The sequence below is a fragment of the Mixophyes fleayi genome, chromosome 8, assembly GCF_038048845.1.
Source record: "Mixophyes fleayi isolate aMixFle1 chromosome 8, aMixFle1.hap1, whole genome shotgun sequence".
Taxonomy (NCBI): Eukaryota; Metazoa; Chordata; class Amphibia; order Anura; family Limnodynastidae; genus Mixophyes; species Mixophyes fleayi.
Genome location: NC_134409.1, coordinates 47,663,784 through 47,680,395, shown reverse-complemented (window position 1 = coordinate 47,680,395; position 16,612 = coordinate 47,663,784). Strand labels below are relative to the sequence as shown.

Here is a 16,612-nt window from a genome sequence, read left to right as displayed (position 1 = left end):
ATCTTGCCCACTTCCTAGCGAAGACATGTGAGTCTCAATGATGCGATTTGCGCCACCCCCAGCCATCCTCACACATCGTATGTATCTGTAAAGAGTGATGGAATACTTGATACTATGGAATACTTAAGCACTCTATGGAAAAGAGAGAGTAAATTGCAGGACCACTAATTAATAACTTTGTAATGTAGGTATTTACCTCATTTTCATGCTAAGCAAATACATTATCAGATAGAGAGCTGGTCATTGGGATAAAATACATTTATGATGAATACATAATATTCCACATGAGAAAAGAGGGGAGACATATCCTCCTATGAATGCTAATACTGACTGTGGACACAACAAACCCATTCTGTATAAAGTCATTGAAAATCCTCAATTGCGATTTCATCTTACAGAGCAAGTGCTATATAAAAATCGTTGTTTTCACCCTACTTCTTTATTAAGAGCTATATTGGCTTAATATCAGGTCCTTTTCAATTGTGATATATCCATCTTAGATCCTATAATTCACTGTGATACCATTACTCTTTGATCATGCAACATTGATGCAATCCGCTATACCTTTACACCCATTTTCTATTTGACTTATATATAGATAGAGAGAGAGGACGGCGCGTACTAACAGTTTTTGCTAGTCTTAACAGTTTATGTTATTTTTTGGTCATATTTTTCATTCACAACTTTTAATATTTCACTGCTCTACAAATTATTAAAACATTATTTTTAATGTATACTAATAAACTTCGAAAATGTTTTATATTATTCATATCCTGAGAATGCCCAAATTAACACACATTGGTTCTTTGTTAATTCGAATTTCTAGTATTTTGTGTGGGTGTACCACCCCTAGGATTGTCGGCTCTCTAACAATAAAAATTTGATAGACATATTGGTGAAACAGCCTTTTCCTAGAATGTATAGGATATTCCTGGTGCAATATAGGTGTGTCTCTTTAATACTTGATACTCGTTCACCACAAAGAGTAAAAAGTATCCTACAGACATTCACTCATATTAATAAACCTTGCATTTCTATGTATTGCCCTCTACTAATTCCTCATTGCAGAATGATTCAAGCATTAGTAAGCTCTTATTTCTTTTAAATGTTAGCTTTCAGTAAAAAGATAGAACTTGGGGGGCAATCCAATTAGATACTAAATGCTTCTCATTTTATTTTTCCGTGTGGAATATGCCAAAAGTAGTTCAATTACTAGCTCTGCGGTAACGATTGTGTCTGAAAATAGTGCTTAATTTTCTTAGGGGTGTGCAAAAATAAAACACTATTTTCAGCCACTATCATTAGTACAGGGCTTGTAACTGAATTACTCTGTTCACATCTCTTACAGAAAATAAAGACAACTCTGATCTAATTGAATCGCCCCCTTATTGTATGCTCGGGAGATGTAGGTCTTGCACACCGATTTACAGTTAGGAGCAAAACTAGTTATTGGCTGCCACATTTGCACCTAGAAAACCAATCTGTGCTGCAAGGCAAAAAATGTAAAACGCACAACCTGGTTTAGGAGTTGTGAAGGGGAGCAACACCAAAATGCCCATATGTATGTATAGCATGCAGTAATTACCCTGCATACAAAACAAATGTTGCATTTGCATCCCATGCAGTGCAGCATGGTTTGATCAGTTGTAAATTCTGCATCTGAACAAATTTTGCACATAACTCTAAATCAGTCCAACAATTATTATTTAACTGTCTTTGAAGTGCTCTTTTCACTATTTGATGAACATAGTTCTGAAGTTAGCAAAGGGATTATTAATCACTATGCTAAACAGATGTATACATGGTATTTTTAGAAAGATGACACAACATTCAATTTCATGTTATGACAAATGTTTTCTAACAAAGTCTGCATACGTGGATTGTCCATGCTGTACAAGGACCAATGATCCATATGTTTAGCTTGGCTAGCATTTACTACAGGGAGACCAGCAGGTTAGACTTCATGTGATCCCCAATAGTCTCATATGAAACCATCACGGTCAACAGTTTTTCCCTTTTTGATAAAAAACAAACAAACCATAGGCTGTTCTGTAATAGTATAACAGTGATGTAATAGTATGACAGTGATATTGACCAGTATTACCCATTAATCATACATTAGAAGGAAAGTCTGCTTTTGTCTATTTTGCACAACTGACCTCTAAAAACAAAGGGTCTGTACTGTATACTCACTCTGTTAGATATACACTCTGGAGGAATGCATCTAAAAACTACTTTTTAATGCAATTATCCCCCGGGACATTGACCAGATGACATGGAAAGGTGGCCGGGACAAAGGTCTACACATGACTGCAATCCCACCCTCAAAGATGAAGAATCAGGTTCAAAAATCTTGTTAGATGCACCAATGTTTATAGAATAGCAGTTATCATTTGCAAAATAACCTCGAGCATTAAACACCTAAAAAAAAAAAAAAAAAAGAGGCCACAAACTTTAATCTGAAACATAGATTGGACATGTTGCTCTGACACTGTGCCATAACAGGTGTATAAATAAATGGCATGTCAACTGTACTAATAATGTTTTAATTTTTTGCAGGTGACCAGAAGCTGCTTATTGCAACATTTTCCATGTACTTCATTTTCCTTTTTCTATGTCTGTACTCTCTAAACCGATGTGGGTCCCAACAATGACTCCTTCAAACAAATATCTCAGTGTGGCGACAGTTTAATTATTATTTATTTTGAAAAACATTACCACTTGCTAAAAACATATTCCTTTACTTTGCTAATAGTGTGTGCTATAATTATACAGTGACGTGAATAACAGTACTATATATACAGAAGTTTATACCGCTGGTCCACAATTATATGAACCAGCACACATTTATATAGGAATAGAAATGTATCACAATTGATCATACAATATAATCTTAAGGACCTGAGAAGTCATAATTGACAATAATAATAACGGGAATGCCTGGAATACTCCCAAATTACGTAGAGCTCCCTCGGACTCCAGAGAGAGCATTATACCTGTCTGCTTGCAAGGTGAGCAGAGAGGTGTTACGATGACGCAAGCAGCGTCATTAAGCCATGTCCACCTCAGTTAAGACTGCGTATGCCTGGCCCTGCCCTCTTGATGACAATAAATGTGCCTAGAGGGCACGTATAAAAAGAAGGCAAGTATGAGAATAGTATAAATCCACATGACACAGCTAAACCAATAGGATGCATCTCAGAGGATCAATACAAACTTGGGAAAAGAGCACTTTTTATACTGCCAATTTTCCAGCTTCAGAAGCACTCGTTACTAATTTGAACAGGATTTTATCAAAGCTGGATTTCAGTTTGGAGTGATTGGACATGGCATTTTAAACCTCCATGTGATACCACCCTTAAAATTGGCACAAGTTTCAGTTGAAAATAAATATCTGGCAAACCAGAGAAGATCCTGGGCCCAAAGCATGCTGTAAGAAATATGCTTTGTCAGGAACTTGTAATATACTATTCTGAGGTTTTTTCTCACCTACTCAAATCATTTCAGTAACCGTCTCCTGAAATGTATTTGTGTTGATCCACCCCAAGATTATTTCAAACATCAAAATTAAATGATAATTTGTTTTGTAAAAAAAGTTATTCTAGACACACTTTAGAAAATGCAGTTAGACAGCGAGACACCCAATTTATTCAGACTTATGGTTGAAGGAAAGACTGTTTATGTTTTATAAAAGGAATCCACAATAGCTACATTGTCTAAATAATTTCCATTTTTTTTTACTCATTTAGAGCTTAAATTGACTTTAATAAACAAAAGAACACAATATGGCTTACAACTAAACCAATTGGCTATTACAAATGTAATAAATGTGCTCAATGTTCATATCTGTTACTACAAAAGCAGGTAACTGAACCAAGAAATGTTACAAATTTACTTTCTTGTACTATTTAAGTCAGTATTGATTGCATTTGAAATATTCCAGCCTTACATATTTGCATGGTGACAAAATTATTGGTTTTACAGTTAGCAGTGTTTTGATTGCATGGATTTATGTTGATTAAATTAATAAAAAAAATATATACTTGAAATCAACCTAAAGGTTGTGCTCCTTAGTGTTTGATGTTCTTTGAGGATATTCTAATTGAAGAATAACTGAGTACCTATATGTACTATTACCTTTATAAAACACTGGATTGCAAGATAACAGAAATGTGTTATAAATGTACCCAGTGGTCCATAGTTGCAAACTCACTCTAATTGTTAGGGATGGTATGGTGATGATGATGATGATGATGATGATGATGGTACACTGTCTGACCCTGGAATTTTTTGTCTGTGGAAATTCCCCTTTTTCAGTTATTGCGCAACGAAATTCCTGTTTTTCTGCATGCTAGATCCTGTTATCATCTGTTCTCAAGGCTGCAGAAGGTAAAATGTATAAAAAAAAAAATAAGTATTTAAAATGCAAAAATTAGAAGATCACTATCTCAGTCTCCCCTCTTCCATTTGGGGCAAACTCACATTCCACCCAGGGTGTCTAAGAATGGATGCTGGGTTTGGGTCCTGTCACACGCCGGTCCCATTGTTACCTTCTTCCTGTAAGCGGTGATTAAGGTTACTAACTTCATTATCAAGGGATCATTTGTATTTGGTTCTGTGCATGTGCTACCTATTACCTTCACTCATGACCTGTTCCCATTGGTTCTAAGTATTTTGGAGCACTATTTAAACCTCCCATTGTCCCTCTGTCCTATGCCTGTTCTTCGAGTTACTCACTCTCTCTATAGGATTTGGCTTCCGTTAGTCCGACTCTCCTGTTGTGATCCTCCTGGATCAGTGGAACTCATCTCTGCTGTTGCTGTTAACGAACTGCCTGTTGCTCCTGTACTCATTGCTGCTGCTCTGAAATCACCATCTACGGATCACCTAGTTCAACGTAACTGCTGCTTCTCCATTAGAACTGTCGCTGTACCAGTAACTCACCTCTTGTTCTGAATCACCCTTCACGGATTAGCCAAGTTCTATTTCTCCATTACTTTCATATATTGAACTGTCGCTGTACCAGTAACTCACCTGTTACTTGAATCATCATTTACAGATCAGCCGAGTTCTATTTCATGTCTGCCTCTGTTTGAATTGCCGCTGTGTCAATGATTCGCCTGCTATACTCTGAGTTACCATTTTGGATCAGCTAGTTTTATCTTCGTTACTGCTATCGTTGAACTGTTGCTGTATTAGTTATCTCTCGCAGTCGTTTTGAGTTACCATCTAGGCATCAAGCTATGTTCCACTCCGTTATTGTTTATAATGAACTGTTGCTGTATCAGTGATTCTTCTGCTGTTGCTCTGAGTTACCAACTACGGATCTGCCAGCCCTAGTCCGTTACCTCTTCAATTCAACTGTATTGTATCAGTATTCATCTGCAGTTGTCCTGACGTATCATCTATATCTCAGTTATCATGCTCCAGTGTTGCCTTCATTTGTATTGCCACTGAACCAGGAACTATCAAGCTCTTGCTTCCAGGGTCTCTCTGACTGCCCAGTACCAAACCGTTGTTTCAAGCTCCACTATCACTCAGCCAGCAATCATTCAGGAGGCCGCGACCTGCGGGATAGGAGCAGCAAAATCCATACCCTCTTGCGGGGGTCACTGGCGAAAACCTCCTACTCATCAGACTCCGCGCTCCTGAGTGAGTTCTACTCTTTGGCAGAGACAAGGGATCCACTAAATATTATTCAGATTCGTGACAGGTCCAAGCTAACCTTAAATTCCCTGTTGATTCCTACAGAAGTGGTCAATGGCTATCCCTGGTGGAACTTCAACAGTCCCTACCCTGGTGCTGAGTCCATTTGTTTTCTTCCAAATACACCATTTTTTTAATTCCTTACCCATGACCCATATTCCCCGAGATCTCACTCCATTGGAGAGTATCTGCATACACCATCTAACTAGCAGGGGTATGATCTCCCAAATCTATGGGTTTTTGCTTGATGCTCACAGAACTACCTTAAAGTGTAATGGAGAGGGATCTTGATCCACAAATAGATGAGGAGGCCTGGGAGGATATGGGACTGGGAATTGCTAAACGCTCCATCATGCCCTGTAATAACTCCCTTTTGGAATAAAGCACATTGACTTCAATGGCACCGACTGCAATACGACCCCCCACCCCCAAGATGTCAATAATATTCTCTAGGAAACTAGCTGTTTAAATCATAGCAGTATCTAAATACCTACTAGTCAGGCCCACCTTCTCAGCACTTAACAAATTTGGCATATAGCAGTCATGGTGGAAATAACTTACTACCTCCGCGCTAGAGGTCATACATGCAATCAAGCATGGGCTACATGGCTGTTTAAAGAGAGCAGCTCTCTACCCTCTTCCACACTTCATCACCATCATCATTTATTTATATAGCGTCACTAATTCCGCAGCACTGTACAGAGAACTCATTCACATTAGTCCCTACCCCATTGGGGCTTACAGTCTAAATCCCCTAACACACACACACACACACACACACGTAAATTTTGTTAGCAGCCAATTAACCTACCAGTATGTTTTTGGAGTGTGGGAGGAAAACGGAGCACCTGGAGGAAACCCACGCAAACACGGGGAGACCATAAAAACTCCACACAGATAAGGCCATGGACGGGAATTGAACTCATGACCCCAGTGCTGTGAGGCAGAAGTGCTAACCACTACGCCACTGTGCTGCCCAACTTCCTTATCTGCCTATTGATGTCCCCCCTTTGGCCCATGTGTGTTGAGAAAAACCCATTATTTAGACCCATTTTCAGCTCTGTGGTGCAACCTCCCTTAAATATCCAGCATATAATGACATCCTCCTAGCTACACTACTGTAAGTTGATTAGGACACCACTCCCATCTCCTCGACCAATTCTGTACGGCCACCCCCTATCATTCGAACCACTTAAGTCCCATCAACTTCACAACCACAAAACTTGGTCACACTTTTTTATATCCCATTTCTCAGTTGATGTATTTATGTTTTTGCATGTTTCACATTATTATAATTTACTTCACATTTGCTGATTCCTATGCACTGTTAATTTGTACTGATTGCTGTACTTGTTACGTACTTGACCAACCAAAATAAAGATTTATAAGATGCATAAAGCACATTATTAACACATTCAGTAAACATAACATGATGGGGACTGTGCTGCTCCAAGGTTCATTGAGACAGTATCTCACATTACCTGAATGGATGCTTTGGCTCAGAAGCAAAGTGTTCCTGGAAACTATTTTAAAATGTTGGCAACTATGAGTTGTCATGTCAGGTGAACTGTGCAACCCAGCAGAAAGTGTCACTGGAAATTATAATCAGATGTTGGCAAATGTATGCGTACATGTATATTATAAATATATATATATATATATATATATATATATATATATATATATATATATACACACATACATATACATATATACAGTGGTTGAAGTGGACATTTAGAAGTGCTGGTATGTAAGGTTTATGAGTTTTGAGTGAAATTAATTTTAGATGATTTTAACACTATATTATATGATAGAATATAAAACATATTAAATTATGCAAGGCTATCAACCCTGTGCCCCCCAACCTCTTTCCTGCGTGCCCTCCACCTCCCTCCCTTGTGTACTTATATTTTCCCTCATATCTGCATATTATAATAAAACTTTCCAATCTTCATGTAACCCTTTATCTTTCCCTTTTCTGTTCCTATGTGCCTCTCTATCTATTGCAGTTATTACCCTCTCTCCCTCCCTACTTGCTTGCCCGTGTGCTTCACATACTGCTCCTCTTGCTCCTCCCTTATACCTTGATCCTGTCTATCTATCCCTTTTCCTGCTCCTATTATTCCCTCTCACTATGAATTCACACATTTGCCCCTTCATTACACTGCTGCTCCCTTCATCACTGTGCCCCCTTCATTACACTGCTGCCCCCTCCATTCTTTACTTACCTTTCTATGACATTCTCCTCTTCTCTTTTTCTCCTCTTCCTCCTTTTTTCGGTCATTTGGCTCCTATCCATGCCGCTCCTGACAGTGACGGGACGTAGATATGATGTTACACCCAACAGTCAGACAGAAAGGAGGAGGTTGCCATCGCCAGCACCAAGAAAGTATTTACAGGGCCGGTGGACAAGAAAGGAAGACATGGCGCCCAGCCGCCTTGTTTACCCTGCTTTCTACCGGCCCTGGCTTCCTGTAAGGAAGTGGGGCAAAGAACTGCCGGTATGTCATACCAGCTCATACTGCCCCACTTTGAGCACTGTATGTGTATAATTAATATATATATATATATATATATATATATATATATATATATATATATATATATGTTATAGGTGTTGTCTGATTAAGTAAAATAAAAAAATGAACGCTTACTTACATTTCACTGCTCCATTTGCCTGATCCATCAGGGTCCTCAATGGGTCTAGTGGTCCCACATAACTCTCCGCTTTCGCCAGTAGAACGGTAGTTTAATAGGGTCTGGGTATTGACACCTGCTTGGCTGGTTTCAAAACAGAGCAGGAAGAAGAAGGTGGGGTGCATCACAAGACTTTTAAAGCTAGCAAGACCCCTAGCAGATGAGGCAATTGGCAGATTATTTTTTATATTCAGAGTGAGATGTACATACAGTTGCGTAGCGTATCTTTGTGTTTTTTCGCATTGCGCATGCTCAGAAAGTGAACGCATGCAAAAGTGACTGCAAAGGTGTTGGCAACGTATAAAAAAGGGTGTAATTGCATACGTACTCAGACTAGCATATATTCGCAGATAAGTTTTATTTGTGGGTGGTAAGGGGCAGGTGTAAGTGATGGATTACGATGATGAAGCAAACTACTTATAATCAGAGGTTTGAGAATGATTCACAGGCACTTATTGAGACTTTAGTAGTCGCTTGGCCATAAATTAGGATTGGTCTAGAAAAAGTGTTGCAGCAAAGATTAAAAAAAATCTTTTTTTTTGTATGCATGTATGAAAGCTGTTCCTGCTGTACTAACTAGGTTATTCAAGTTTAAATGATGCTTCATAGCAAGTCCGTTCATAACATACAACATAATAGATTTTTGTACATTTTCGCAAGTTGGACCTAAGTGTCTGAGGAGTGTGTCTATTAAGACGCATCTGCTAGTCATTCAGACCTGGACACATCTTCTCTGAATACATTGGACATACACATAGATGTGCGTGAAACTTTTTCAAATCACATGCATTCCACTCTGAATAAGACCCACTATCTCTCTATAGAGATTTTACAAAAAACAGGTAATTATATGAGGCGATTTTCATATCAAAGTTTGCTCTATAACAGAGTACATTCCCACTGTAGAAAACTTTTGGAACAAGTTAAGTTTCACAAAAGGTGCATGGTCTTTTTAATAAGTTTAAACTGTATACAAGTCTGTCTAGAAGTGGCAATATGCTTATCTTCGATTGTCACTTTGGAGATAGTTGCATACTTGCAAAGCCCCTAGTGTCTGTCTGTATAATAAAACAATGAAACTCATATTAAAACCTGCTATAAATAATCTCTAAATGCCCTAAAAATTGATAAATAGATGAAAAACACAGACCTGCTTATATGAGATCCCTGTGCAGTACTGTCCAGAATGTGGGATAGCCTTTCTGAAAAATATGGCTGTATAAAATAAGCAACTTGTGACTGGCTTTCCGAGTCATTAGAGCTGCTCCAAACAACAAAGAAAGGTAAGACAGACACTGTTACGGTATATCATTTACAATTTAAAAAAAACTCTGTCTAATTCAGTTGTATCCACAAATGAAAAGACTTGTAAAAAAACATATTAATATTATTAGTTACTATTATTATAAACCTTTATATATAGGGCGCCACATGAGGTCTGCAGCTCCATACAGAGGGAAAACAACAAGTCAGTACATAATATAACAGTATAATACAGTAAACAAATAGCATTACAACTCAACACAGCTACAGGGGTGCAAGGGGTATATTTAGCACAGGCTGAAACCTGTGCCCATTAGCGTAGATGCAACTAACAGGTTTAGAGCCATTGAAAGAGGTGCAAAGACAATAGAGGCATGGAGAGAATGGGCAGAGAGCCCAAGGAGATGGTGCGCAGTGTAGCTGGTGAGCAAAACTTGTAGGTAATGTGAACAGGAGGGAAGAGGGCCCTGTTCAGTAGAGCTTACAATCTAAATGGGAAACAGGCAGACGCATGGTTGATACAAGAAGGAGAGCCAATGTAAGGGGATCTGAGGACAAGATACAAGAGTGGGAGAAATGGAGGATGAAACAGGGTGAGGTATTCTACATGGTTAAATGGTTAAGAGGAGGACTGGTAGCCTTTTCTAAACAGGTGGGTTTTCAATGAATGTTGAAGCTATACAGGCTAGGGCAGTGGTTCCCAAACTGTGTGCCACGGCTCCCTGGAGTGCCACAGCGATCTCACAGGGGTGACGAGGCCAGGGCCGGTGGTAAGCAAGGTGGGGGACAAATTGGTAATTATTTTGGCTTAGGGGTGCCTTGAAAAAATTATTGAGACCCTAGGGGTGCCACGACAAGCAAGCATTTTGGAGAAAAAAAAGGTAGAAGAGAAATGGGACGGAAGTTAGAGAGTGAGGTGTTGTCAAGATTGAGTTTTTGAAGAACGGGTGAGACAAGAGCATGCTTAAAGAATGATGCTTGTATATACACTTTTCTCTGAATTTTTTTTATAAAAATTCCTGTGAGTTAAAAAAATTAATAAATAATGAGCAAAAAATTCCAGTGGAGAGGGACAGATTGCAGAGGTCAGCTAGGTGGGAGTACGCAGTGGAGGTGGTGAAAGGGGATGGGATCCAGGGGGCGGTTTGATGATGGAGAAGATAATATAAGAAAATGGAGTTCGTTACCCATAGTGGGATGGAAGGAGCACAAGAGATGGTGGCTGGAGGGAGAAAAGAGTGAAATGGTAGGAGTGAAAAAAGAGTTATGGGAGGAGAAGATTTTGTGTCTGATTGCCTCCTTTTTCACTTCCAAAATTGATGTCAGTGGCAGTAAGGGAGAATGGGAGGGGAGAAGGAGGTAGCAAAGGAGTATGTTGAAAGTGGAAATAAGGCGGCGGGGATTGGAGGACTGTGAAGAGAGGAGATACATGAAGAATGATTGTTTAGCGAGGGAGAGGGCGGAACTGTAGGATGAGAGGATGAACTTGAAATGAAGGAAGTCTGCCAAGGAACGAGAATTCCTCCAGTGGCGTTCAGCGGTACGTGTGCATTTGTGAAGGAACCGGATAAATTTGGACTGCCAAGGCTCTGGTTTAGAGTGGCAGAGGTGGACAGAAGAAGTCAGACAACAGAGTCAAGAGCGATGGTGAGGGTGTGGTTGTAGAGAGAGGCCGCTTGGTTGGGGCATGCCAGGGAGGATATTTGGAAGAGGAGCATTTCAAGCGAAGAGGCGAAAGTAGCAGGATGAAGAGCATCAAGATTGCGTCTAGAAACGGTAGATTGTCCGTGGGGAGGGTTGCAGGAGATGAGGAAAAAGTGAAGGAGAGGAGATGGTGGTCAGAGTGGAATGGGAGAGTTAGAGAAGTCAGAAAGAGCACAATGATGGGAGAAGACAAGGTCAAGGGAGTGACCGAGAAAGTGGGAGGGGAAAGAGGTCCATTGTGAGAGGCCAAACAAGGAAGAAAGGCCAAGAAGTTTGATGGATGCTGGACGGAGTGGATTAAAGAGAGGCCCCCATGGAAAAAAGCTGTGGAGTAAGCAGTATCAGTGAAACTAAGACAAGTTTCTGTGATGGCAAGAAGGTTAAGAGATTTGGAGATGAAGAGGTCATGCATAGCGGGCAGTTTGTTGCGGTTGGATCTGGAATTTCAGAGAGCACAGGAGCAAAAGGAGAAAGGGAAGTGGGTAGATATGGATGACATTGGCTGGGTTTCTGGTGTGTGAGGGTGGGCAGCATCTGGGATGGAGATGAGGGCTGGGGGGTGAGGATGGATATTGAAGCAAACCAAAGAGACATGGTGAAAGACTAAGAGAGTAGGGAGAGGAAGGATAGATGGGGAGAGGATGAACTAACAAATGAGTAGGCGAAGGGTGCAGGGGTACTAGAATCGGGATCAGGGGGAGAGAAGAAAGACAGCATTGTGTATGTAACAGACTGACTGTTGTGCGTGAGAATGACTGACTGACATGCTTGTAACTGAATGACTGACTGACATGCTTGTAACTGAATGACATGCGTGAGACTGACTGCCTGATTCACATGTAACTGACTGAGGGCCATTCCACATCAAATCAACACAAGGTTTCAAACCATTTCAGATTGTAATGAAATTTGCTATAATAAATGCTGACATGGATGTAAAGAAACCCCCCAAATCTTAGGCTGATATGTGCACTGGTTTTGAAGTTATATGCCTTTAAAGTTGCACTTTTTTAACAAAAAACTTGCTTTTAACGTTTGTTAAAGTTGCATTTGTATCTAACCTGATTGAGCTAGAGTTGGGCAAGGTCTCATTTTATTTTTATTTTTATGGGCTTTCATATGATATATAACACAGCATCATGTTTCAATAACAATTAAAATTGTAAAATTTTCAAATTCAAAATTTTGATTTTCTCAAAAAGCCATATTTTTAAAGTTTTGAAAAACATTTCAAAAATTGTTCATACTGTTGTTAATAAATCCCCAAAGTTTTATTCTGGAATCATCTGCTACAACAGCTTTCACTTTGGACTGTTTGCAAAAATAATGAAAATGGGAAATATCTAGGCCTGTTCATTACTTTTAATTTATCTTCTTAAACAATCCCTTTGATGCATATTATGTACAATGACACATTATGCTAAATACTTAAATATTTAAAACATTTGTGATAATTTTAGGCTTTTCATATAGTTTAAGAAAGCTTACCAAAGATCATTACCATTTGGTGCTGCTGCTCTGGATGAATGGTGCTACTTGATGCATTGGAACCGCCTGAAGGCTTCATTTGTTGTTAGTATTTCCATTTTAGAAAGGGTGTACATTCTGTTGGAGTTAACGGATTCACTTTACACAAAACATCTACCATAGTGATTCATAAAACATCCAGCTTGATAAAGGTGGTGACAGACCAGCTGGATGGAGGAATGTCACTTTCACTTCATTAATGTTTTCATCTTTCTCCAGAATAAATGTGAAACACCATATCTTGTCAAAGACAGCAGTTACATACCCTCTGATGTCAGCAAGTGCTAGCTGATACTACATTATCTTCAGGAACTGTACAACAACCCTCTTGCTCCTTTCGAAGTGTCCCAAGTTGTTTTCTGCAGCTGGCAGAAACTTTTGCAACTTTTGGTATTTCAGAAAACAATTTACACATCCATTCTGAAACAGTTCTCAACCTCTTCTTATTAGAAGTATGATTGGCCTTTTTAAATGGGTTGAAACAATAAGGTACTTGTCACTTTCCTCCATCTTAATTCTTCTTTACTTCTTTCAACCAATTTAAACACCAACCATTGCAAACACTGTTGTAAACCAATTTAGCAGGCTCGGACTGGGCTGCCGGGGAGTCAAGGAAATAATTCCCATGAGACTCTGCTGAGGGGTGAGAGGAGCATGTGCTGAGCTCTGATTGGAGGAGCCCATCACATGCTCCTCTGACCTGTAGAGATCAGCTGCAGCCTCATGGGCTGTGCCTTCTCTTCTCTGCTTGGCTTGGCTTGGTGACTGAGGCTTCTTCTTGCAAGTTCAGTGTTGCTCCCAATCTGCTGTCTCGCTCCCACCCAGCATCCCTTCTCCAAATTGCTGTTCTTCCCTGCTTCCAGCACACATTCTCTCAGTCCGACACTCCACTGTAATTAAACACTCCGCTTTTTCAAATGCGACACAAATGGTCCAGGGTCAGGTTAGGTTTGGGTGGGCTTAAATTAGTTACCAAGGGCTTTCTTCACTAAGTAAAGCCCACCCAAATCAAACCTGTCCAAGTAAAAGGCGGTCCTATTTAACACAATTGAAGTGTCTTTCCCTGTAGAGTATCTTTCCACTTAAGTTTACACACTTGCGCAGAAGTGGGAGAGCAGGCGCTGTCTGTAAAATCTTGTTCCTAAACACACCTGAAGAGGAAAATGCATTCCTCTAATGACAGGGGAAAATGCAAGATTTGCAGAGAGGGGTTTCCACACTATGCCGCCAGTGGGCGTGACCAGCACGAAAGTGGACGTGGCTATAATTTTAGACAGTGCTTGGCTGTTCTCCAACTCTTCCTATACACATCATATACACAGGCAATTCATATCCCTATCATATACAGGGGGAAAGCCACCTCAAGCATACAATGCCCCATGCTGGGAGGGGGTTTTCCAGACACTAGGAAACCCCCCCCTCGGTTTGCCTATGAATCAAGTGAACTGGAAAAAATATTGCTTTGTGGATTTTCACAGATGTGTAGTGCCTCAATAAATACAAATTTTAGGACTCATTTAAAACTGAAAGCTCTTGTAACAGATGATCCGAAAATAAAACTTTAGGGATTTACTAACAACAGTATGAACAATTTTTGAAATGTTTTTCAAAAATGTAAAAATACGGCTTTTTGAGAAAATTTTTAAAATGTTGTCTTATATATAATATGAAAGCCCATAAAAAGAGGTTTTAAATGAGACCTTGCTCAACTCTCTAGCTCAATCAGGTGCACTACAAATGCAATTTAAACAAACGTTAAAAGCAGGTTTTTTGTTAAAAAAAAAAAAAATGCAATTTTAAAGACATATAACTTCAAAACCAGTGCACATATCTGCCTAAGATTTGGGGGCTTCTTGACACCCATGGCAGCATTTATTATACCCAATTTAATTGAAATTAGAGAATGTACGGTAGATTTTTTTCTAAAATTGTGTTGATTTAATGTGGAATGACCCCTGACTGACGTGCATTTAACCGACTGACTTGCATCCGATTGACTGACTGACGTGTAACTGACTGACTGACATGCATAAGACCTGACTGAATAACGTGTATGTAACTGACCGACGTGATGTAATAGACTGACATGCGTGTGAGAATGATTGACGGACGTGATGTAACAGACTGACTGACCTGTGTATAAACTTCACGCAAATTGAAATTCGCTGTGGAACAGACCAATTTGAACAATACACTCAGAGTTCCACTTTTGCTTTGCCATTCTACTCTATTTGTAACGTCCATCTTTAGCAGAATTTGTAGTCTATAAAAAGAGTTAGGACAACAATTGTGTGAATGGATTCTACTTTGGGATATGTTTGAGGTATGCTAATTCCGGCTAAAAAAAATGACAGGGGAATTGCAAGCAATATGGTAGTGGGGAATTCCACATTGAACAATGCAAAATTCCAGACAAATAATGAAGTGAATATTTTGGCAAGTATAGTTTTGAAAATGCCACTTATCTCTAGTCTTAAGCTACTGTAGACTCTCTCAGATCTTTGAACCTGCTGGGATATGTAATTTTTCAGCAGATGAAGAGCCACATCCTACCTCTGCTCTATAAGCATGTAGACTAACATTGCTTAACAGAAATCGAATCCTGATTAACCAACAGAGCACAGAGTCCAAAGAAGGATGACTACAAAGACAACAATGATTCAAAACCACTTTTGACACTATCATCAGAAATAAAAGTCTGGTTATTAAAACACACAGCGTCTACTTTATTTGGCCCGTTCTGAATCAAGAGAAAGCCGATGATATCATATACACATTAGAATGAATGAGACAAATAGGTGACCACGCCCCTCCAGCACACACAGCCCTCACCTTCCAGTCACCTCGGCTGCTCCCAGAATGCCCAATGTCTCTCTTATCACTGACAATAAAGTTCATTCAATTTTTTTCATCCAACTTTATTAAAACGCAGAGAGCAAAGAACATCCAGTTTACAAGCGTGAAGTTGATTTAACACAGGACACGTGACCCGGTTATTTTCAGTATATTATACAATGCACTGACAGAGTATACATACACTTACATAGTTATCTGGAGACATTACACAGTATATTATATAATGTAGTGTACAGAGTATACATACACTTACATAGGTATCTGGAGAGATCACACAGTATACTATATAACGTACTGTACAGAGTATACATACACTTACATAATTATCTGGAGAGTACACACAGTATACTATATAATGTAGTGTACAGAGTATACATACACTTACATAGGTATCTGGAGAGATCACACAGTATACTATATAATGTACTGTACAGAGTATACATCCACTTACATAGGTATCTGGAGAGATCACACAGTATACTATATAATGTAGTGTACAGAGTATACATACACTTACATAGTTATCTGGAGACATTACACAGTATACTATATAATGTAATGTGCAGAGTATAGATACACTTACATAGTTATCTGGGGAGATAACACAGTATACTATATAATGTACTGTACAGAGTATACATACACTTACGCTGTTTCCAACAGTACCTGTTTAAATATTGACCATCTTCACAATAAAATTTCTCTCATTGGAAGTAGATCAGACATTTTATTTATGAAAAATTTAAATTTATCAATTGAATGAGAAATTAAGATATCATATTTTACTGATCACAATACATTTTTTTGGCTGATGAAAATGTGACTATTTTTTACTGGCTGGCAGTGAATTACTGATTGT

General features: G+C 39.1%; 1 protein-coding gene across 1 annotated transcript in view; it reads right to left on the bottom strand.

Moving 5' to 3' along the window:
- The window catches only part of AGL (amylo-alpha-1,6-glucosidase and 4-alpha-glucanotransferase), a 96,161-nt gene extending 80,381 nt beyond the window's left edge, over positions 1 to 15,780 (bottom strand). The window contains exon 1 of the mRNA XM_075182523.1: positions 15,730 to 15,780. The gene's annotated coding sequence lies outside the window, so the exon portion shown is untranslated. The remainder of the gene's footprint in view (positions 1 to 15,729) is intronic.
- Between the last annotated feature and the right edge of the window lie 832 nt (positions 15,781 to 16,612).